This window comes from Labrus mixtus, chromosome 12 (assembly GCF_963584025.1).
Source record: "Labrus mixtus chromosome 12, fLabMix1.1, whole genome shotgun sequence".
Lineage (NCBI taxonomy): Eukaryota > Metazoa > Chordata > Actinopteri > Labriformes > Labridae > Labrus > Labrus mixtus.
Window position 1 is genome coordinate 27,272,295 of NC_083623.1, and position 25,441 is coordinate 27,297,735.

General features: G+C 42.3%; 1 pseudogene; it reads left to right on the top strand.

Annotated features, from left to right (window-relative positions):
- The first annotated feature begins 2,223 nt into the window (after nucleotides 1-2,223).
- LOC132985411 (NACHT, LRR and PYD domains-containing protein 12-like) lies at nucleotides 2,224-24,251 on the top strand (annotated as a pseudogene).
- Nucleotides 24,252-25,441: the final 1,190 nt, after the last annotated feature.

The following is a 25,441-nucleotide window of genomic DNA, read 5'->3' on the forward strand; positions in this document are numbered from 1 at the left end:
ACTGCAGCAGGTTTTGAGACATAATTTTGTTGCATAATTCCAGCCACTCCTATGGTACTTAGGGTTTCTGTGGTGGGTACAACCTTAGCAGCAGCTGCATCAGAGGGAGTTAGGGTAGAAACAGTAGCCCCAGTGTCAACTAGCATCTCAGTTGAGGTCCTGTTTATTTCCATCACTGCCTTCGGATCTAGAGAAACAGAAAGAGGAGCAAAAGGGAAATTGGTGTTTGTGTAAGTGTTGGTGGCTTACTTCCCTGTGAGCCTAGGTGTGGAGCCTCGCTGGCCTATTGTAGGTGCAGGAATGGTCCACCAGGGGGACCCATTTGTTGCCTATTCATGCCTCTGCCACCGCCCCCTCCTCTAGGAGGAGCCCAGTTACTTCTGTAGGCGGTTTTGTTTAAACCTGGGGCTCCTCCTCTACCACGCCCTTGTTGGCTGGCCTTCAATCTACAGTCTTTGGCCCAATGTCCACTTTGGCCACAGTACAGACATTGATCTGGTCTTACCTGTTGACCTTGGGGTAGCGCTCGACTGTGAAAGGGGTTGGTTCCTTGGGCTGCTGGATAGGGGTGATAAACTGGCCACTGTATGGAAGCTGGAGATAAAGGAAGAGGCGTGAACTGTGTCTGTTGGAGAGAGGTGGGTGAGACAGGGGCAGTCTGCTGAGGCTGTTGCACAAGCATTTGTTTTACAGCACCAGAATGTTGTTTGCGTTTGTCTTTCTTTCCCTTATTTTTGTGTCTGACTTTATTTTTGTTTTTACAATCGGTGTCAGACTCTGAGTCAGAACTATCAGAAGAGTCATCATTTCTTTGGTTTCTCTCTAAATGTTTTGCGATGGCTAACACATCTTTTAGCTCTTTCACCTCCCACGCTAGATCTTGTTTTATCACTTCCTTAGAGTGTCTTTCTAGTCCGTCAACGAACGCGCGTGGAAGGAGCGGGGCGAACTGCTCTGGGGTCAAACCTGAATACCTTTTAAATGTGTTTTCCAATCGAGTCACAAAATCTTCTACCTGTTCCTCCTTTCTCTTGTGCAGTCCTGACAGTTTTCCCCAATCTGGGTTAGTTTTAAACACATCCTGTAACTCCTTTATTATCTCTCTCAACATCCCTTTGCCTTTTTCTACTGTCTGGTCTTTTGCGTCTGGACCCAGAAACTCGTGGAGAGCTTTCCACCGGTCTTCTAGTTTAGGCCAACGAGCCATACAAAAACAGAACCAGTCAGTCTGACAGGGCTGGAAACATCCAGACAGTCTCTTTAAGTATGTTATGGTCTGGGTCACGTCTTTTTTAGGATTTGGGGTGTCGTCGGTCAATTGTTTTAGTTCCATTTTAGTCCATGGGCGGTACGCAGTTAAAGGCTCTCCCTTGCTATCTGTCCCTGGGAATATTCTTAAAGGGGCCATGGTGCTACTAGAGCCTGCTCCGTCATGTCTGTTCTGCTCTTGCTTATTTTTTTCTTTTTCTTTTTTTATTCTCTTATCTTTGAGTCTAACGGATTCCCTTTTTGCCTTTTCTTCCTCTTTGTCAGATTCCCCTGATCCCTCCCCATTGCTATCTGGCAGTGGCTTGTCTGCTGGACCCTGTTCCCCTCCTCCTGCGCCTCCCCTGAGGGCAGGAGCTCGCTGTGTGAGCAAAAACAGCTCATCATCAGAGCTATAGTCAGGGGGAGAGTCTCCCTCTGTTAACAGGCTGGGGTATATTTTAACAGCTTTGTCCTTTTTACCGAATGGGTTATTTGGAGACCAAGCTGAAACTTTGGCTTTATTTTTCTTTAGGGGTTTGCTCGGCTCTCCTGGTTGATTAACTGAATGTAACATTAATCTAAGCTTCTCATTAGCTTTCCCTTCCTGATCCATCGGACGGTTTTCCAGAACCTCCTTGAGGCCAACCGAAAGTCCTTCTCCAAAGCCTCCCCGAACTCCTCCCACACCCGTGTTTTTGGTTCCGCAACCACTGAAGCCACAGCCCTCCGAACCACCCGATACCTGTCAGCTGCTTCCAGAGACACCTGGGCTAACCAAGCCCGAAAGGCCTCCTTCTTCAGCCTGACTGGTTCCTTCACCACTTGTGTCCACCAGTAGGTCCTATGGTTGCTGCCGCAACAGGCACAGACGGTCTTCTGACCGCAACTCCTAGCTTCCGCAAGGGAAGTTATGAATATGTACCACTCGGACTGCATGTGCCCAACCTCCCCCAGGATGAAAGAGAAGTTATTCCGATGGTAGTAGTTGAAGACCCCTTGAACAGGGACATCTGCAAGACTTTTCCAGTTCACCTCTCTCCTCTCTGCAACCTGAAGTCGCAGTGAGGTGACCCTCTCGTTCACCGGGGAGAACTCCAACACAGCAGTGCTCAGCCGGGGCTTGTGAGTATCCACACACCTGCCGAGCGCCTCTCACCCTGGGCAACTCCAGAAAAAGAGAGAGTCCATCCCCTCTCCAGGAGTTTGGTTCCAGAGCCGGTGCTATGCGTTGAGGTAAGCCCAACTATGTCTAGCTGGTAGCACTCCACCTCCCGCCAGAGAGTTGACGTTCCACATCCCCAGAAGTAGTCTGTGCTGCCCTAACCCTCCGCCTGCCACCTGGCTTTGCATGCACCATGTCTCTCACTGCGGGTGGTGGGCCTACAGGGCAGCACATTGTTGGTTTTGTCGGGCTGATGGAATAGGGCCCCCCCCATTCAAAACAAGAACATTACCTTGTCTGAATGCCCAGAATTCTGTTTTTGTTTTTAAAAATAAAATAGAATATAAAACAAGTTTATTATTGCAGAGTTCAGTGGAGCACACAGAGAGCAGAGTCTCCTGTACCCAGCTGTGTGTCCCTGAAGAGTGATCTGTCCAAAGATTCTCCCCCAGACTTCAGTAATGAACCTGGACCCTCAGATACAAAGTAAGTCTTCTTACTAACTAATTTTCACTTCACATTTAATTTCTACTCACATCAATCTACCAGCGTAAACTGTCTGATTCCAAGAGAAATCATTTGATCATCTTTAAAAATCCTCCTTATTATACCCGTCATCCATTCTGTTTGTCAAATGTCAGAGTATTTGTGCAGTGATCTTTTCCGTATCACCACTGTGTGCAGGTTGGTCATTCAAAACAAGAACATTATCTTGTCTGGTACCCAGACTTCTGTTTAAAAAAAAAAAAAAAAATAGAATATAAAACAAGTTTGTTATTGTAGAGTTCAGTGGAGCGGACAGAGAGCTCCTGTACCCAGCTGTCTGTCTCTGAAGAGTGATCAGTCCAAAGATGTTCCTTTATGCTTCAGAAATGATCCTGGACCCTCAGACACAAAGTAAGTCTTCTTACTAACTCCTTTTTTTTAATCTTCTTTTTATTTACGTTTAACAAACCTCTAACAAATAGTATCTCTTCCTCTTACATATTAAACATGCATGTCTGCCACATGTAGCAGAACATGGTGTTTAGTATAGGACAGGATATCATCTAAAGAACAACAAGTAACTATGTACGGGCAGAAATGGATCATTAATGTTTCAAGAGACAGTGAGAGAGAGATGTTCTTTAGTCTTTATAACCATTTTCACACATACAGAAATTTCCTGAAAAACTCTGGAGATTTGGCTACCCGGAGGGACTTTAGTCTATGTGTGAACGCAAACAGCCGCATTTTTCGTGCAGACTTTACCCAGAGTTTCTCCGGCCAGACCCCTAGTATTTTATCCGCAGAAAATCTGAGTAAGCTGATGTGAGAACGCAGCAGCATATGACGTTTATATACAGTGACTGCCTCACGGTGCATAAAGTGTCTGCACGTGACCACTACGATCTCCATACACGTAATTAAACGGCTGCATTATCTTTTCTGCTCATGTTGTTCTCCTCTCTCTTGTGGATGTTATCATTCCATTGGATTACACATAGCATTGATATAAAGGCAAATATTCTCATTACGTCTTACCTCTGGAAATCCCCCGAGCCCCCTCCCCTCTAACAGGGATAGTCCCCCGCTGTGAGGAGCATATGTGAACGGCTAGGTCGGGAGAATCTCCGGAGAAGTCCTCCTGTAAATATTTAGATATTATACGGAGTGCATATGTGAAAACGGCTTATGAAAGCAGGAGGGTTAGAATACAAGAAACAATCATCTCACTGCAGACTATGAGCTGAATACAAACATAAGAAAGAAGGTGTTGCCTGCTCTCTATGGTCAGCTGAGTGTTTAGATTTTGTTTGATAAATCTTCATATTTTCTATCAGTAAACAATCGGCTTGGTTCTAAAGATATGTCTTCACAGGGGGAGGAAGAGGAGTCATGTTATAGAGGAGCAGCCGTCCTGTCCTGTGTGTCAGGATGTCCTGAAGGATCCCATCTCTACCAGCTGTGGACACTGGTTCTGCAGACAGTGCATCACCTCATACTGGGACCAGTCTGGTTCACCAGGAGACTCGTCCTGTCCTCAGTGTGGAGAAAGATCCAGAACAGGACCTGGACTGCAGCCAGTCAGTCAGAGCAGCACTGAACAAAGTAAGACAGTACACCTTTCTGCTTCTGTGATCTCCTCCTAAAACAGGACTTTTATTGGTAAATGTAAAAAGTATAGAAATTAAAACTCTTTTTACTTATTTTACAATAACATTTTAAAGCAGATTCTATCATTATTTCTTCCAGTAGATAGAGGTCTGCAGGAGGTTTTAGATGAACATAAGGTTAGTCTGAGGAGGAGATGTGAATGTGTGACTGAGGGAAGTAATGAAACAGGAAGTAGAACCCTCCTCAACAGGATCTACACTGAGCTCTACATCACAGAGGGACAGAATGAAGACGTGAACACCCAACATGAGGTGAGACAGATTGAGACAGAATGTAAAAAGAAGACCCTCCATGAGACTCCAATCAAGTGCCAGGACATCTTTAAAGCCTTACCCGACCAACAGAAACAAAAGACAGAAGCTCAACCCAACCAACAGAAACCCATCAGAGTGGTTCTGACAAACACGCTGGTGTTGGAAAAACCTTCTCAGTGCAGAAGTTCACTCTGGACTGGGCAGAGGGCTCAGAGAACCAAGACGTCAGTCTGGTGATCCTGCTTTCATTCAGGGAGCTGAACTTGATCAGAAATAAGCAGTACAGTCTTCTTGAGCTGCTCCATGTTTTCCATCCAGCATTACAGAAGGTCATAGCAGAGACGCTGGCTGTCTGTAAAGTTCTTTTCATCTTTGACGGCCTGGATGAAAGCAGACTGTCATTGGACTTGAAAACCACTGAGGATGTGTCTGATGTCATACAGAAGTCATCATTAAACATACTGTTCACAAACCTCATCAAGGGTAATCTGCTTCCCTCAGCTCTCATCTGGATAACTTCTCGACCTGCAGCAGCCAATCAGATCCCTCCTTCATATGTTGACAGGTTAACAGAAGTACGAGGCTTCACTGACGCCCAGAAGGAGGAGTACTTCAGGAGGAGGTTCAGTGATGATGAAGATCTGTCCAGCAGAATCATCTCACACATCAAGACATCCAGGAGCCTCCACATCATGTGTCTGATCCCGGTCTTCTGCTGGATCACTGCCACAGTTCTGGAGCATATGATGACCACAGAGCAGAGAGGAGAGCTTCCCAAGACCCTGACTGACATGTACTCACACTTCCTGCTGGTTCAGACAAAGAGGAAGAAGCACAAGTATGATGAGGGATGTGAGACAAGTCCACATGAGCTGATGGAGGCCGACAGGGAAGTTCTTCTGAAGCTGGGGAGGCTGGCATTTGAACATTTGGAGAACGGAAACATCATGTTCTACCAAGAAGACCTGGAGCGGTATGATCTGGATGTCACAGAGGCCTCAGTGTACTCAGGAGTTTGTACAGAGATCTTCAAAACAGAGTGTGTGATCTTCCAGAAAACAGTCTACTGCTTTGTTCATCTGAGTGTTCAGGAGTTTCTGGCTGCAGTCTACATGTTCCACTGCTTCACCAACAGGAACACAACAGTTCTGAAGGGATTTCTGGGAAAAACATATATAGATTCAACTCTTTATGTTCTCCTAAATAAAGCAATGATGAAATCCCTGAGAAGTAAGAACGGTCACCCGGATCTGTTTGTTCGCTTCCTTCATGGTCTTTCTCTGGAGTCAAACCAGAGAATCTTAGGAGGCCTTCTGGGTCAGACAGACAACAGTCCAGAAATGATCAAGAGAGTCATCAAAAACCTGAAGGAGATGAAGAACAAATTCTCTCCCGACAGAAACATCAACATCTTCCACTGTCTGACAGAAACGAACGACCTCTCAGTACATCAGGAGACCCAAAAGTTCCTGAAATCAGAGAACAGATCAGAGAAAAAACTCTCCACTGCTGAGATCCACTGCTCTGCTCTGGCCTACATGCTGCAGATGTCTGAGGAGGTTTTGGATGAGTTGGACCTGAAGAAGCACAACACATCAGACTAGGGGCGATTGAGACTAATTCCAGCTGTGAGGAACTGCAGGAAGGCAGAGTAAGTCCAGATGTGATTAGTATTATAAATCTGTGTCATGTACTAATTTACTAGTTTTTTTTTAATATTGTTTTAGCTTTTTGGCCTGAGTTCAAAAATTGCTTTGATATTTTTTGTGAACACATTCAGGACGGAATTCCCAAAGAACTGACTGAGATGGCTGATAGTGTTAATTCCTGAAAAGGGAGATATCAGATGCTGTGAGCGCCCCCTTCCAGCCTCTGAAGGCATTACAAATCAATTATGAGCATCATCTCTTAAAATCTCAGCAGGTAGATCACAGAATAACTGTTCTTAGAGGAGATCCTTGACCTCACTACATTTATTCTTTGTTTACTTGTTTTATTTCTGGATCATTATGCAGCAGTCACTGTATTTTCCCTTTTATAGAAGTGAGCCAGACGGTACGAGAATGAGATCATCTTCCTCGAGAGTTACTGTTCAGTGGGTTTAAAATGGTTTTCTAATCCAGAGAGAGCAATCTGAATAGATCACACTTTCGATCACAGACTACAGACATTAAGTAATCCTAAATAAAACTACATTTGTTTCCATTCATCTGCAACATTAAGTAAACGGTTGAAAGATGAAAAATGTGCAGGTTTGAAAATGAGTGATGAGACTTTTTTTGTCTCAGTGACAGATTCCACTGATGTGTAAAGTTGAGACAAAACAGGACATGTCAAACTGTTAAATCATTAAATGTGAGACTTAAATATCAAACGCTTTTTTATAAGTCATATTTTTCTATTATATGCCACAACAGTCTTTCTGGCTGTGGACTCTCAGAGACTCACTGTGATGTCGTGGTCTCAGCGCTGAAGTCCAACCCCTCCCATCTCAGAGAGCTGGACCTGAGCTGGAACATCTACCTGCAGGATATAGGAGTGAAGCTGTCTGTTGGACTGCAGAGTCCAAACTGCAGACTGGAGTCTCTGAGGTCAGATCACTGACTGTACTATATATATATATATGTGTATAATAGAAACTGTGTCTGAATTTGAATGCATTAAAGGTTAGCCCCTTCAGATGCATCATTAAATCTTTAAAGGGGTCCTTACACAAATATAAAGTAATACACAAATGTAGCGTAATTAATTTATTAATATATTGTCTAATTGTCTAACACAGGCCAAAGAGTCACACCAATGCAGTATTCAAGCTCTGCTTGAAGATTTCAAATAGAAACACAGAGGAGGCAGGCGTGACCAGTGAGAGAGTTTATCATTAGAGCAAGTTTAGATTGAGTTTTGATAACGTTTCTATATCCTGTTAAGGTATTCCAGATTTAGGAATCATCTTCATGCAGAGATTTCTGATAATTTGAAGAAAAGTTTCAAACTCTTCATTAAGATTAAAAACAACGTGCACATGAAGCCTCTGGTTTCCTCTGGTTCTGTTAAGAACTGAAATCATGAAGACTTATGATTCAATAATGTCTGATTTGATGAATGTACTAACATCACAGAGCTGACTGAGATCAGCAGCCTGTTATTCATCTGTGTACATGAACAGCTGTATGAATGTTGTGCTGACATTTGGAGGATTTAGATTCAGTGAATACACAATCAGAAATGATCCTCTATTCATTTAGAGAAAACTTTATTCATCAGGACAAAGTGATGTTGAGATACTCATCACAACCTGAACACATGTGAGTGGATTATACATTATTTTTATTCTTCATTTATTCTTTATTCAGATTGAGTGAGTGCAGTTTCACAGAGATCAGCTGTTCTTCTCTGGCCTCAGCTCTGAAGTCCAACCCCTCCCATCTGAGAGAGCTGGACCTGAACTACAACAAGCTGCTGGATTCAGGAGTGAAGCTGCTGTGTGATTATCTGCAGAGTCCAAACTGCAGACTGGAGACTCTGAGGTCAGACACCTTTTCTTTCTTTGAGTCTGTGCTACTGTTAAACCCTTCAGGAATGATGAACACTGTGTGAATCCAAACCTAAAAACAAGCTGAGCACCATGAAACAAGCTTACATTATGGAATCATATTCTTACCAAAAAAATCTAACAAAACTTCTGAAATTGCAAACAAAATTAAGACTTTGAGAGAGCTATAATCTCATTGAAGCAAAAAAAGGTCTTCTTAAAAGTAAAAGGTTTTACTTACAATTCCAATATTTCATCATCATCAACCTTTATGTATTTAACATACATAAATGACAAACGAGTTAAACAAAATGAGATAAAGCTACCACAGAAAATAAAATCAATAGAAGAGCAATAAGAACAATAAAATATATACACTAAAATAATTTAAAAAGCTTGAAATGACTACAATGATAAGTCAGCAATTAATCTAATAAAACAGTTACGGTCAGGTATTGGGCGGTTAAAAGTAATATTTCTAAAATGTCCATAAGGGATGAAAGTGCTCAAATTCAGGTCATTTTGTAAAATATTCCAGGAGTTTGCAGCACTAACACTGAAAGCAGTTTTCCCTAGGTCAGTCCTGGCATGAGGAACCTGGAGAACAAGCCTCTCTCTCGAGCGGGTTAAAAATGGACCAGGTTTCAGATGTAACAAAGTGGTGATATATGATGGAAGCTTTCCGGTAAGGGCTTTATAGTTAAAAATATGCCAGTGGTTATTGCGTCTCTCAGTAAGGGAGGGTCAACCAACTTTATCGCCGGTAATGAATCTAAGCGCAGAATGGTAAACAGCTTTGAGTCCGATTGGACACACAGGTGCTGACACGCATTGCACAGAGGCAAAGCACAACATTGACGGCAGTTCTTGAGAGCTCTAATCACTATAGAAACCATCTTAAAAGTTGTAATTATCAAACAAAAACCATCGTCATTACCATCATCATCATCTATAATATTGAGACCATCGTCATCCTCATCATTAAGGTCATATGTATTCATGAAAGACCTGGGTCTTTAGCTTTTTTAAAAAGGTGCAGAGGGACACTGCAGATCGAATGGAGTTTGGAAGTTCATTCCACCACCAGGGGGTAAACAGAGGAGAAGAGTCTAGTCAGCGTCTTAGGACCCTGTTGGGAAGGTTGGATCAGACGCCTTTCATTGGCAGAGCGTAGTGGGCGAGAGGGAGTGTAGACCTGGATTATAGAGTTTAGGTAAGGAGGAGCCATTTTTGTCGCTGTTTTGTAAGTGAGCAGCAGAGTTTTAAATTTGATGCAAGCAGTGACTGGGAGCCAGTGTATGGAGATAAACAGCGGAGTGACATACTCTTAGGGAGGTTGAAGACCAGTCGTGCTGCTGCATTTTGTATCATCTGCAGGGATTTGATAGTGAATGTAGGAAGACCTGCCAGTAAAGAGTTGCAATAGTCAATGTGTGATATCACAAGAGGCTGTACCATGAGCTGTGTAGCATGTTCTGACAGGTAAGGTCTGATCTTCCTGATGTTGTACAGGGCAAATCGACATGACTGGGCAATCAAGGCTACTTGAACCTTAAAAGTTAGTTGGCCATCAAACATGACACCCAGGTTCTGGGCAGACTTTGTGGGCATGAGTTTGGTTGTACCAAGCTGGATATTGATCTGTGGTTGCATAGAGGGACTGGCTGGGATGACAAGGAGCTCAGTCTTTGAAAGATTGAGTTGAAGGTGGCGTTCATTCATCCATTTAGAGATAGCAGCAAGACATGACGAGATTCTTGCTGAGACTGTAACACCATCTGGCGGGAATGACAGGAAAAGCTGGGTATCATCAGCATAGCAGTGGTATGAGAAGCCATGAGAGCGGATTATTGAACCAAGTGAGCTGGTGTATATGGAGAAGGGGACCAAGCACTGACCCTTGGAATACCCCTGTGGATAAACTGTGCGCTTTGGACACTTCTCCCTTCCACGACACTCTAAAAGATCGCACAGAGAGGTAGGACACAAACCAGCAGAGGGCAGATCCTGAGATGCCAAGTTCAGACAGCGTGTATAGGAGGATTTGATGGTTGACTGTGTCAAAGGCAGCATACAGGTCTAGCAGTAATAGAACTGATGACTGACCCGCAGCTCTGGCAGCTTGTAGCAATTCTGTTACTGACAGTAGTGCAGTTTCAGTAGAGTGGCCCCGCTTAAAGCCTGACTGATTTGGGTCAAACAGATTGTTTCTGGACAGGAACTCAGAGACTTGCTTAAAGACTGTGTGCTCAAGTATTTTTGACACAAATGGCGTCAACCGGTCTGTAGTTTTCAACCTGGGCTGGGTTGAGTGTGGGTTTTTTGAGCAGAGGGGTGACCCAAGCTTGCTTGAATGCGGTGGGGAACAAACCCATTGACAGAGAGGAGTTGATGATATGCTTAAGTGCAGCATTAAGCGCAGAGGAAATGGTCTGCAGGAGGCTTGATGGTATTGGGTCCAGAGGACAGGTGGTGGGCCGAGAGTCTAGCACAAGCTTAGAGACTTCATCCTCAGTAAGAGAGGAGAATGAGTCGATTGAGGCACTTTTGGTTGATGCCTTTGGGCTGAGTTGGTCATGCTCAGAAAACTGGTTACTAATGGTTGCAACCTTTTCAGTAAAATACGAGGCAAACATGTCTGGTGTGAACAGATCGGAGGGTGGAGGAGGAGGTGGTTGAAGCAGTGAGTTAAAAGCAGAAAACATTTTTCTTGTATCTGTGGCATTGCATATCTTGTTCTGATAATATGTTGTCTTGGCCGTTTTCAGGCTGGAGGAGAATGAAACAAGTCTTTGCTTATAGTCATTGAGGTCAGCGGACTGTTTGGATTTTTGACATTTTCTCTCTGCTGCCCTCAGCCCTTCTCTTTGCTCTCCTATGACTTCAGTGAGCCATGAACTAGGGTGGGTTTTGCGAGCGGGTTTGGACACCAGAGGGCAGAGTTTGTTCAGAGATGAGGCTAGTGTGGAGCAGAGTATGTCTGTAGCCTCGTCTGTAGAGAGTGTGGTAAAGACCTTATGGGCAGGCATGGCAGCCATTACCTCGTTAGACAGCTGAGCTGGCTTGAGCAATCGCATGTTTTGGTGGTATGAAACCATTCATGGCTGTGCCTGAGGAAGTTCCGGCAAGGAGATTGTGAATTGAATAAAGAAGTGGTCTGATAGATGCAGAGGGGTGACAGTCAGGTTTGCTGTTGAGCAGTTCTGAGTCAGAATTAAATCAAGTGTTGCCAGCTTTGTGGGTAGGAGGAGTTGGGACCTGCGTGAGGTCAAATGAGGATAGGAGAGCAAGGAAGTCTGTTGCCTGGGCTTTATCAGTGTGTATATTCATGTCTCCCATTACAGTGGTGTTCCATCATCAGGGATTTCTGAGAGTAGCACGTCCAGTTCCACAACAAAATAATTCAGTTTACACCCTGGTGGGCGGTAAATGATAGCAATGTACATTTTAATAGGAGCAGTAACCATGATATTCAAATGAGGAGTTGTTGCTCAGTGGGAAGAGTTTATTGAATTTCCAGGTGTTAGAAATGATGATACCTGTACCACCTCCATGTCCAACAGAGCGGGGGGTGTGTGAGAACACTGTGTCAACAGAAAGAGCAAGATGGTTTGACTGTGTTTTCTGGGCGGATCCAAGTTTCAGTTAGGGCAAGTGCCTGAATGTTTGACATTTTTGCAAGTGCTTGGATGAATTCAGTTTTATTTGCAGCAGATTGACAGTTCCAGAGGCCAAAAGTAAATGAAGGGTGGGGAGAAGAGGCTTTCTTAAGCAGAGACTAGTGATGTGTCGTTTGTGAATGATCGGTTCAAAAAGAACAAATCATCTGGGTGAACGAACTGAACTGAATCACTTACTGAAAAGAATTGTTCATTTCTCAAATTCAGTTGCACTGATATATATGATTGTTTTAGCCACTTTCAGTTTGCAAACTGTAGCTTTATCCAACTAAATTCTCAGCTCATTGGCTTATTATTCACCACCGACCGTTCTCAGTACGATCGAGAGCAGAACTAAACGTTCAGCCGTGTTTCAGCTTATTAAATTCTGATTAGTAGGCAGAGCTGCGGAGAAGTACTGAATGATTTGGTGAACAAATCTTTTGATATGAATCACTTTACTGAACTGATTCTACTGATTCAGTACACTGAAAATAACTGCTTTTCACATCACTAGCAGAGACAAGTTGTTAAGATTGCGTTGTCTATGACAGGTGTGTCTCTTTCTGTTCCCATGAATGACAGAGATTTCTTTGTAGCACATGTTGCATTTAACAGATGACCAGAGGAAATAGGCAAAGCAGTAGTCGTGGATGCCCGGGCTCTGTGGCCACGCTGAATCGTCAGACGCTTCCTAGTTTTCAGATCAGAGCTTGTTCTGCTGGCAGTTTCGGATTCAGACTCTTTTAAGCTTGGATTTTAGTGAAAATCCAGCCCCAGATTTTCAGCTTGCAATCAACAGATGGTGTCACATGCGTCAACTGCCTCTCCTGTTGATACTCAGAGAATTAAACTTAAGTGCTCAGCCCAAACAAAGCCTGACAACGACCCACTATCAATCTCTACTCAAAGCAAGTTTCGATTCGCCCACCTAGCTGACAAGACCCTCCTAGTTTTCAGATCAGAGCTTGTTCTGTACAATATTGTATCATCTGCATATAAGTGAGCATATGAATGGTCACTATAGAATAATGGAATCATTTTATTAATAAAAATTGTAAAAAAAAAAGAGCTGGGCCAAAGATTGAACCTTGTGGAACACCCTTAGTGATCGTAAGAAAATCAGAGTGGATGGTTCCCAGGTTCATTGATTTCCGTCGGTCGGTAAGGTAGTTCAAAAACCACGCATTTGAACTAAAACCAATGAAACCAAGAATTTGCAAAAGCAATGAATGGTCAACAGTGTCAAATGCTTTGAAGAGGTCGACAAAAATGGCAGCACAATGTTTTTTTTTTCCAAAGCATTGACAACATCATTCAACACTAGCGTGACACAGTGCTGTGCAGAGATCTGAACCCAGACTGATGTGGGCTTAAAACAGAGTTTGTTGAGAGAATTTCCTTGAGTTGGTGATTCATGAGAGACTCTAACAATTTTGATGAGCAGGGCAATTTGGAAATTGGCCTATAATTAATAGGGTCACTCTTATCTCCACTCTTATGTAAAGGGGTAACATAAGCGGTTTTCCATACTTTGGGAATTACTCCGGATAAAATGGAAAGGTTAAAAATGTGAGTTAATTGCTCAGCAATCGGAGAGGCTGAGAGACGGAGAAAGAGAGGAACCAGTTTTTCTTCACTGGTAGATTTCTTAGGATCTAAGGTTTGAAGAGCCTCTATAACTACACTGATTGAGACAGGAGATAAGTTAAACTGAGAAGTATGATTTAGATTGGGAATACAGCCATTGTCAGTGGGAGGAAGGTCAATGCTTGGAGGGGGTGATCTTTTATCCACATCCTCAAAGATGTGACCGGCTGCTACGAAGTGAATATTGAAGGCAGAGCATACCTAGGATCATTCACTAAGCAGTCGTCAAGCCTGACATGAGTATTAGGTAGGGAGGTAGCAGTGTTGCTATTATTAGAGTTTACCACCTTCCAGAATTTTGCAGGGTTGCAATAGCAGCTAGAGACCAAATTCAAGTAATAAACCAATTTAGCTTTTCTCACAAATGAAGTGCATTTATTTCTGAGTGCTCTGAAAGAAGCCCAGTGGGACACCTCTCCTGTGCGTCTAGCTAAGGACCAAGCTTTGTTTCTTAATAGAAATCCAGCTGACAGTTCAGGGGAAAACCATGGACTAGATCTATTTTTTTCCCCTAACTTTTTTAAAAGGTTCATGCTTATTTACCACAGAGAGGAACTTATTAGTAAAAAAAAGTCTACGGCTAGTTCAGTATCTTGAAATTAAGATGTAAGATGGATGTTGCTCTCAAATAGGTCATTCATAAAAGCAGGTTCATTAAAATGTTTCATATTTCTTTTAAATAAAATATGTGAAGAAGTTCTCTTTAGATGCATATCCCTAATACAAGTAATAGGTCAGTGATCACAGATGGGTGGGGATTGTTGCTGCTGTATGAATCCATTGATGAAATCGCGAAACAGACTGTGGATATTCTACTGTTAAATCGGCCGAGGTCAGACAGTTACAACAGAACACAAATTGTTAACAATCAAAAACTGAAAAAGTACTGACAAAGTTTCTATGTTAACAGACTTGCTTATATTCTGCTAGAAGGTACATCTTACAAATTCTTGGCTACTTCAGTACATCTCTATAAGGCAAGAAAGAAGACATCAGCTTGACTCATAAATGTCAGACATATACATTTAATTCTCAGCAAACCTTTGCTTACAACAGACAGTTGGCTCCAAACCAAATATAACTCTGCTGCTATGAGATGTTTTACATAGATATTGTTACAGCTTCAACCTAAGAGAAGAGTTACTCTTAGATGGTAGACAGCTTTAAATGGTTAATTTCATGGTTCAACACACAGTACAGTACACGCCATGCAACTGACTATCAATAAATGACGACATCAATACAGCTGATTCCCAATCTTCCTCTATGGTTCCAGCACACCCAACTGTTTCCCCCACCAGCCCACCCTACCGTCCAAAGGTCTGCTCCTCCATCCTCCCAGCTCTCTCTGTGATCAACAACTCCCCCCACTGGCCTAATCCCTCGTTACCACATTCACTGACATTGTCTGCAACAGAAACTCTCATTACAAGAAGGCATCCAAATAAAAACAAAATCACTAAATCTGTAAATTTTTCAAATTTGTCAACCATCCCGTCAGCCACTCCCTCACCCTTCACTCTGTAAAACACCACATCATAACCTGAAACTGGCCTTGCTGAATACTCGCTCCCTCAACAATAAAAGCCTCATTCTCCATGACTTCATAACCGACACCAACCTGGACTTCCTATGTCTCACCGAAACCTGGTGAGACATAAAACCCTTGGATTATTTCTCACTAAACCAAACCACACCCACAGGATACACATACATGGACAAACCCCGCCCCGATGGACGGGGTGGTGGTGTTGCAGCCGTTTACAGGAAGGACATTAAAACTACCACCATTCCTGCATTTGACTCATTTGAACACATTGCTTTCAAACTCTCTGGTCCCACTCCCCTAGTCACTGCTGTAATCTATCGCCCCCCCCCCCCCCAAACCCGAATTCCATAAAATGAAAACCCGTAAATGCCAGCTTGAAAGACTACACAAGAAAACCGTTTTAACAGTTCACTTCCAATCATACTCTGACTACCTTAAACAATACATGGAAGCTCTCAGCGCAGCCTGGTCCACCTATTACTCACACCTCATCCACTCAGGCTCATCCAACCCCAAGGCTCTCTTCTCTACAATAAACAAACTCCTCAAACCCAGTGACAACACCTCTCCCTCCTTCACAGCTGATAAATGCAACGCTTTTCTTTCATTCTTTCAATCAAAAATTGACACCATTTACAGCAGCTTCAACACTCTCACTGTCCCCTCTTCATCCCTACCCGCATCCCCTCGCCTCATCACCCAACCTCTGTCTCAGTTCTCCCCTGTTTTCCCAAATGAACTATCCATCATCAGCATCACCTCTAGCATGAAGTCCTCCACCAGTATTCTCGACCCCATCCCATCCAGTCTCGTCAAAAACTGTCTCCCAGCCATCGCGCCACTCATAACCTCAATCATCAACTCCTCCCTCTGCTCTGGTTCAGTACCCAAAACTCTCAAACTGGCAGCAGTCACCCCTATCCTCAAGAAAGCATGTGCAACTTCCGCCCCATCTCCAACCTCCCCTTCCTCTCAAAAATACTGGAACGTGTTGTCGCCTCCCAGATCAAATGTCACCTCTCCTCCAATAACCTATTTGAACCTTTCCAGTCTGACTTCCGTTCCCAGCACAGCACAGAAACAGCTCTCCTCAAAGTCACCAATGACCTCCTCCTCTCCTCTGACTCTGGCCTCCTCAACAGCCTCATCCTCCTCGATCTCACTGCAGCCTTTGACACCATCAGCCACAGTATTCTTTTATCCCGCTTAGAACACTCACTCAACATCACTGGCACTGCTCTTTCCTGGTTAAAATCCTACCTCACCGACAGACAACAGTTTATCAACATCAATAACTGCTCCTCCTCCATAGCTCCTTTGTCCCAAGGCGTCCCCCAGGGTTCGGTGCTTGGTCCCCTCCTGTTCATCATATACTTGCTCCCCCTTGGTAACATTATCCGCCAGCATGGTCTCCATTTCCACTTTTATGCCGATGACATCCAGCTCTACATCTCCACCAATTCAATCACCACTGAAACCCGCTCTACCCTGACAAACTGCCTCAATGAAATAAAAACATGGTTGCACACCAATTTCCTCTCTCTTAACTACGCAAAATCGGACATAATAATTATCGGCCCTAAATTCCTCACCAATTCCATTCACAACTTCTCCTTCACAATAGACAACTTCCCTCTCTCCCCCTCCCCTCATATCCGCAATCTTGGAGTCATCTTTGACAGCCAGCTCTCCTTTGACCACCACGTCACCCAGCTCACAAGAACCGCCTTCTTTCACCTCAAAAATATAGCCCACCTCCGTCCACTACTCTCATTTTCTGCTGCTGAAACACTAATCCATGCATTCATCACATCCAGACTCGACTATTGCAACAGCATCCTTTACGGCACATCATCCAAAGTCCTTAATAAACTTCAATACATCCAAAACTCTGCTGCATGCCTCCTCACCCACACCCGAATATGTGAACACATCACCCCTGTCCTGCAAAATCTCCACTGGCTCCCTGTCCCTTACTGTATCCAATTCAAAATCCTTCTCCTCACACATAAAGCCCTTAACCACCAGGCCCCCTCCTACCTCACGGCTCTCCTTCACCCTCACACTCCTGCACGCAGTCTCCGTTCCTCAAAAGCCAACCTTCTATCTCCCCCTCTTAGAACCAAGCACCGAACCTGGGGGGACAGAGCCTTCTCCATAGCTGCCCCCTCCCTCTGGAACTCACTCCCCACACACATTCAACACTGCACCGACCCTCCTACTTTCAAATCACTTATCAAAACTCACCTCTTCAAACAAGCTTTTAATGTATGATTGTGATGTGTTTTCTGTAATTTACCTTTATGTTGTTATCTTTATTATTGTTATCTTTATAATTTGTTTATAATACTGCGATGTCCCTTAGTCTGTCCTTCTGTGCTATTCTTTATGTTTTAACCATTGTAAAGTGTCTTTGAGTTTTTAAAAAAGCGCTTATAAATAAAATGCATTATTATTATTATTATTATTTGCAAAGTTACCAAAATGTATGAATTCATGAAAATTCGTACTATCAATCACTTAAACCTAAGTCAAAGACACCACTTGCAGTATTTATTTAACTTCTGTTTGAGAACAATAAATCAATCAAAGTCGATCTTTAAGGATTCTTCAATTTGGGTCTGGTGGGTTCATTAATTAGTTGGGTTAAATTGAGACTGGATGAGATTTCCTTCAGATAATCAGAGCTTTTGGTCAACCAATCCAAGTTTAGATCACCCATAAGTATGATTTCAGAGTTTGTATACTGAGAGAGTAATATAGATAGACAGTCAATGGATCCAATTTCAGCTAATAGGGGTCTATAAATCCCTATTATAACAAACAAATTATTTGACCCCTCATTTACCTTTAAAGCTATAAATTCAAAGCAATTACGCACAGAAACTGCATGTAAAACAGAAACAGAAAAACATGATTTTACATAAACAGCCACCCCCAAAGGCTGATTGAAGTGTAATTGATTGGCTTGCCATGACATCATTGGCACCAGCGTGTACAATCAGAGTGTGGGCAGAAGGGTGACGATCAAGAATGGCAGGGACATTTTGAATAATATCGACTACTTTAAAACTAGAGAAACAGTATGTGATGCCACAAGGGACTTTGAAAAACCTGGTGGAATTTCAGGTTGACCATTTAGAGGGTAGCACACTGCCGAGACGATGCAGGAGCAGGAGATCCAGCGCTAGTATCCAGCGACCGCCGTTGGGATGATATGCTTGGCTCGGGGGCCGAGCACTGCACCCGGGGACGCTTGGATTTAGGCGGAGAACTTGGTGGAGAGCAGAGGAGAAGAGAGCTGGGACGTTTCCTTGACGAAGATGTGGAATTTGTGTAATCGTGTAAATAATCGGCCTTTTACTTTTCTTATCATCAGTCCTTTTGTTTACAGTTCCCTTTTTTTCTTTCTCACTGATCAGACTTTTGCTCTACAAGAAAAGTAACCCTCTACCCTCTAACCCTCTACCCCTCGGATGGACCCTGCCATAGACTGGACTGTTGTGAGCAAAGGGACACACAGTGGCAGACATTCCCCGAGTTTTCGACAAACGAGGGAATCCAGCTTGACAACAAGTTTCATATCCTCAACATGCAGGATTTCCCTCCATTGGCCATTGCCTCTCCTGATCCTGAGACAACTGTGCCGGCTTTGGTCCAATGTCCAACGTGAAAATCCGTAATGCCGGCGTTTTTTCTTTCCCCCGCGCTGAAGTGCTGGATATCGCCGACAGGGTCTGACACATAGTAAATTCTCACCCAGGAGCAAAAACCATTATTGTTGGCACCAATGACATTCCCAAACAGCAGTCTGAACTGCTAAAAGCTGATTTCAATAGATGTCTAGTCAACCTCACATCCCTGAACAAGAAAATCCATATACTGTATCTGGCCCACTTCCCACTTATGTCCGCGGGTGGGGCGTTTTAGCCGGTTATTGAGTACGAACTCATGGCTGTCCTCTGCCTATATCACCCACATTGTCAATTTTATTGATAATTTTAATGTGTTTTTTGAATATAGGGGTCTCTCCGGTCCAGATGGCCTACACCTGAACCGAGCAGGAGCGCGGGTCCTTTCAAACATTTTAACGTTTGAAACCCTTCCTCCTCTGCCTCCACACAGGAACTCTGAATGCCCCACTACGGCGTGCACGACCGGAAAAGACCGGCTCGTAAGTCAGTGACATTCTCTGGGTCCCTGTCCCCTTCTGCGGAGCTCCACTTCGACAATTCATTCAACTACAGGACTTGGACCTTTCAAGGCTTCTGGCATTTTCAATATTCCCGTAAAAATGTCTTTTAAACTTGATTGAATCATTTAATTTTACCCAGGTCCCACTCATAAACATGGCCACACATTGGACTTGGTCTTGTCATGTGGTCTTCCTGTTAACAATTTGGAAATAATAGACCCTTGCCTTTCAGATCACAGTGCCATAATTATTAATGTGTCTCTCTTTGTCATCAAATGCTCTCCTTCCCATGCGTTACTCTCGTTACATTAACTCCTCCACTTCCAGTTCATTCTCTGCTGCTCAAAATACTCAGTCCGTTGAAACTTCTCCTATTGAACTCTGCACTGAGCCACTGGCTTTCTGGTGTTTAAGTAACAGTTACTGAACTCAGCTCAGAGAGCTCAAACTATTCCGAAAGGTAGCCACACGGGTTCCTTTGTTGTCCACCATTTTGTCACCATGTGATGAAGCCACATGGTGCATTGTCTCTCTGCACCATCTTGTTTTCTCTGTCTCTCTCTCTCGCTCTCTCTCTCATCCACATACACATATACACATATACACACACACACACACACACACACACACACACACACACACACACACACACATTTACACTTCATTCACAAGTTTTGCTTGATAATGTTTGTTGCTTAGATTAGTTTATAACAGTTATTGGTTTGATTAAGTTCATTGATTTTGGATTGATGTTGCTTTGTTTAAATAAATTCTGTTATAATTTAAGAGAGCAGTTGTTTGTGATTACTGGTGTATTTACATTGTGATATAAGCTGGGTGCAAGGGCTTTGTGTACGGATTTTACGCCTTCAACTTATTAAATATAGTTATTCATTATTAAATAAATATTAGTAATTAAGTAACTAATTTGAGACTGATTTGAGTGATATTTTGGTTATATTTCCCTGATTACAGGGTGGTGCCCCAAGAGAGATGTTGGGGCTGTATCAAGTCAACTTTGGTTATATTCTTTAATAATTATACTTAATTATTAGTAATATAAATAAAATATCATTAAACTATGTTTAATCTCGTTTTGGGGCACCACCCTGTACTCAGGGAAATATAACCAAAATATCACTCAAATCAGTCTCAAATCAGTTATTTAATTACTAATATTATTAATAATTAATAACTATATTTAATAAATTGAAGGCGTGAATCCGTACACAAAGCCTTCGCACCCAGTTTATATCACAATGCAAATACAACCAGTAATCACAAACAACTGCTCTCTTAAATTATAACAGAATTTATTTAAACAAAGCAACACCAATAAAAATCAATGAACTTAGTTTAACCAATAACTATTATAAACTAATCTAAACAACAAACATTATCAAGCAAGGCTTGTGGAAGGTGTAAATGTGTGTGTGTGTGTGTGTGTGTGTGTGTGTGTGTGTGTGTGTGTGTGTGTGGAGGAGAGAGAGACAGAGAAAACAAAATGGTGGAGAGAGACAATGCAAAATGGTGGACAACAAAGGAAGCCGTGTGGCTACCTTTTGAAATAGTTTGAGCTCTCTGAGCTGAGTTCAGTAACTGTTACTTAAACACCAGAAAGCCAGTGGCCGGACTTTGATTCAACGGCGGGTACACTGGTCTTTCCGATTGTGAAAGCCGTTGACTGAAGGTAAACTAGCATAGCATTACACACATAGGTGAACACAGCAGTTCATCACAATAAAACAAATGCAGCAGCTTACAACAGATAATAAACAGAATGTGACGTCTCGTCAACAATGATGCATAATTATCAGTGGTTATAAAAGAAACATAACTATTTCTGAAACTATTTCTGCCCAGACCAAAGCTCTTACTTGGGGTAACTCCTGGTGATCGTTGCAAAGCTGGTTAGATCGTCACTCTGTTGAATGTTGAATCATCAGATTCAGGCAGGGTTCCTTCGTGGCAGATGTAGGAGGAGGGTAGCGGGATTCAGATCTTCGACCAGAGCGCTGCTCTATAGGGTCTTCTGGTTGCAGGAGCCGAGTTCTTTATGTGTCCTTGTGGATTCAGGGATCAGTGGGCTTCCTTCAGCGCTCCTGTCCGGTTGCGTTCAATGACGTCTTACGAAAAATCAAAGGAAGAAACTCTTCTTTTTGCTCAAACCTGATAGCATCTGATTGCGCCCAAAACTCCTAAAAATATGCCGTGGAAGTAGTCAGCTGAATCCTCTGAAGAGCTACCTATACTGAGCAACCTCAGCTCTGGAGTTTAACCTATGTAAGTCAAGAGGAGGAAAGGCTTTGTCTCGAATGCTGGAGTCCATCTTGTTGGAGAGTTTATCCTCTAGTGTCGGCAGACCACACTTGAAGAGAAGGAAGCAATGCCTGGTGATTGCTTTTAAAGACTGGAGCTGCCTGTGGGTTTACCTCAGGCCTCCTCCAATAAGGATAGAGAATTCAGAAGCCCCCACTTTTCACACCTATTTGTTAGTTTCTGTTGGAGGGTTGCTGGGCTAAGACCCCTTTGTTTATTTGCCTTCAAAATAACTTTAGTCAGGCTCGAGACTGTGATATAGGCCTGAGTCCTTTGTCCCAACCACATGGCTGAGGCCCAACAGAGATTAAACATAGTTTAATGATATTGTTATTTATATTATTAATAATTAAATATAATTATTAAAGAATATAACCAAAGTTGTCTTGATACAACCCCAACAAGGGTCTGCTAATCACGTTTCTTAACTTCCATACCAGCTCAATATGAAAGACACCGACACAGTGTGTGTTTTTTAGTCTTCTTTTCTCAGACAGTTTATTGTTTTTTTTTTATGATCATATATCAAAATCAACTCTCTGATTTGAAATGTCCTGTGAGGAGGTTTAATCTGCTGATGAAACAGACTGAAATGAATCCTGATTTCTCTTGATGATTGGCTAAAGTCAATGAGACCAACAACATTATGAAGTCCTTTTGAAAGTCTGCCTGTTTCAACTGGGTCGCTGTCACATGAGGAGATTCACAGGACGCTGTCTGGAAAAGCCTTTATTTACATTTTCTACTGCAGAGATTCACACAGACTTGTAGTTTGTAGAGTTCAAAGAAAGCATGAGGAGTTTTTTGTTTGAGAATACTGTACAGGACAAGATCAGTAAAGAGATAAGAGGTTTCACTTTCTCCACAGTGGGCACCAAAACGGACATGTAATGAAAGTTCCTCAAAGGAGCTCTGAGTGTTTGAATCTAAGAATGATCAAGAAGAACTAAAGTATGAATGCATCCTAATAAAGTCCAATGTTGGAATGAACAGATGATGATCACATCAGTGTGTTCATGTGGACAACATCACACATTGTTATGAGTTGACGCTATACAAATAAAAATTGATTGAATTGATTGACATTCATGCATAAAGCCATAGTCATCTACATCTACATATTTTATTCTTTATTCAGATTGAGTGACTGCAGTTTATCAGAGATCAGCTGTTCTTCTCTGGCCTCAGCTCTGAAGTCCAACCCCTCCCATCTCAGAGAGCTGGACCTGAGCCTCAACAAGAAGCTGCAGGATTCAGGAGTGAAGCTGCTGTGTGATTATCTGCAGAGTCCAAACTGCAGACTGGAGACTCTGAGGTCAGATCACTGACTGTGTCATACATTTGTATCATTTCAATCCTCATACTCGATTGTTTTTCAAGTTGCTGAATAATTTAGAGATTTGATGTGAAAATGTTTTTATGACTATGTGACGTAAAGTTGAACAACGTGCACATGAAGCCTCCGGTTTCTTCTGGTTCTGTTAAGAAGTGAGAAGTGAAATCATGAAGACTTTTGATTCAATAATGTCTGATTTGATAAAGGTACTAACATCACAGAGCTGACTGATATCAGCAGCCTGTTCTTCATCTGTGCACATGAACAGCTGTATGAATGTTGTGCTGACATTTGGAGGATTTAGATTTAGTGAATACACAATCAGAAATGATCCTCTAATCATTTAGAGAAAACTTTAATCGTCAGGACAAAGTGATGTTGAGATACTTATATTTTTACATTTATTCTTTATTCAGTTTGAAGGTCTGCAGGTTGTCAGAGATCAGCTGTTCTTCTCTGGCCTCAACTCTGAAGTCCAACCCCTCCCATCTCAGAGAGTTGGACCTGAGCATCAACAAACTGCAGGATTCAGGAGTGAAGCCGCTGCGTGATCTTGAGAAGAATCCAAACTTTCGACTGGAGACTTTGAGGTTAGTCTCTCAGTGCCCTTTACTAAACCCTCCACATATCAGGTGATACATAATTTAGATTCTTGTTGTTTTTGTCTGAGAAATCCTTTTCTGGGTTCTATACTACGAAGCAAGTTCGACATACCCAGGTTTTTTTATTTCTGTTATCTGGCTACATTAACCCTGACATAAGAGATTGTCCTGAACAGTAACATGAAGCTGGTTATCAATCTGATAAGTAAATATAGAGTTTCAGCAAGCTTGTTCACATAAAATGGGCGGAGTTAGCTTCATATAACCTATCACAATCATAACTGAGTCTGTCGTCAGCAGATCGTCATATTTAACAAACTCTGAACAAACTATATTAATAATATAAAGATGTTGAAGACAGACAGGTTTCCAAAAACTAAAGTTACACAGCTAAAGGAATAGATGCTGGAAGGACAACTGGCAGATAAAAGAAAAATCAGCGAGTGTAAAAGTACAAAGGTGGAGTGGGGGTGGAGCTTTGGTTCAGCGCTGTGGGGGAATCTGATGACTTACAGCTGATGAAGGAAGTCAGTGTAGAGAATGATTAATGATTTCTCTGATCTGTCTTCTCTCATTAGGTACCAATGAGGTACTCTGTAATAATGTGAGAGTGATCAGGACGCTGGTGGTGCAGAGAGGAGCAGCTGTTTCCTGATGATCCACAGAGGATGAACCTCCACCATCTTGTGCGTGGAGAAGCTCTGAAAGCTGAGGAGAGCTTCATCCATCAGGGACTGACAGAGGAATCACATCAAAGTTAATTTCAATTACATTTCTAATGAATTTGTTCTACACACAAACATTCAACAGCTGGTAGAAATGTTAAGAGGTCAGAAGCTACCAAGAAATGATGCAGGTATTCTTCTCATGTGACAATTATTTTTATTCTATTTCTTACAAAAAGTACAGACCAGAACTTGATCATATTTGACAAGTTATTTATTAAAATCATATTCTCTTTATAGCCTCATTACTAGACTCTCCCTAAATGAATCACACCGGTTTAACTACTGGAGTCTCCGTGGTTCAAAGGTTTGTCAACAAGACTAAAACATCTAAATAAACATCTCTGGAAACAGAGCATCCTGCCTTGGACCACTTAGAGATGGATGTGTTACATTCAAATGGGAAAGATAACTGTCCTGAAACTCAAATCTTCCCAAACCAACAAGTCCTATTTCCTGTATCAAATAATTGTTTTTATTATTTGTAACACCTAATAATAACCAATAATTGGATCCTGGTGCCAAAATGATGTTTGATGACCAAGTTAGGAGAATTTGGTTTTAATGAATATTTCACTGTGGAACGACACTGCCATCTCTTGGCTGTTATTTGTAAAGACATGTAAGCATTAAAATAATATGTTCAGGATATATATACTATAATCAAATATTAAATTAGTTCATATATGTATTACTGGTTATAAACTATAGAATGTTCTATACAGGTAGGCTATCTTCTTTCATATTTTCATTACCTTAACCCTCTGGACTCTATCCTGGCCATTTGTGGCAACTTCACTTTCTTTTTTTCAACCATTTTAGCTGTGTTAATGCATTTGGGCTGAAATTTCTCAAGGGTCTGGACTTTTGCCTGATATTTAAATTTTCAACTTCAGCACTTTAAATATATCAAAAATATACTGTATACATCAAATACTACCTCTTGGCTCTATCGTGGCCACTTTTGGCCCATTGAAACCCATTCAAACCACATGTATTCATCCCTTGTTATTTACAGTATAAACTAATACAATTTTGGTAAAATGGCTTTTA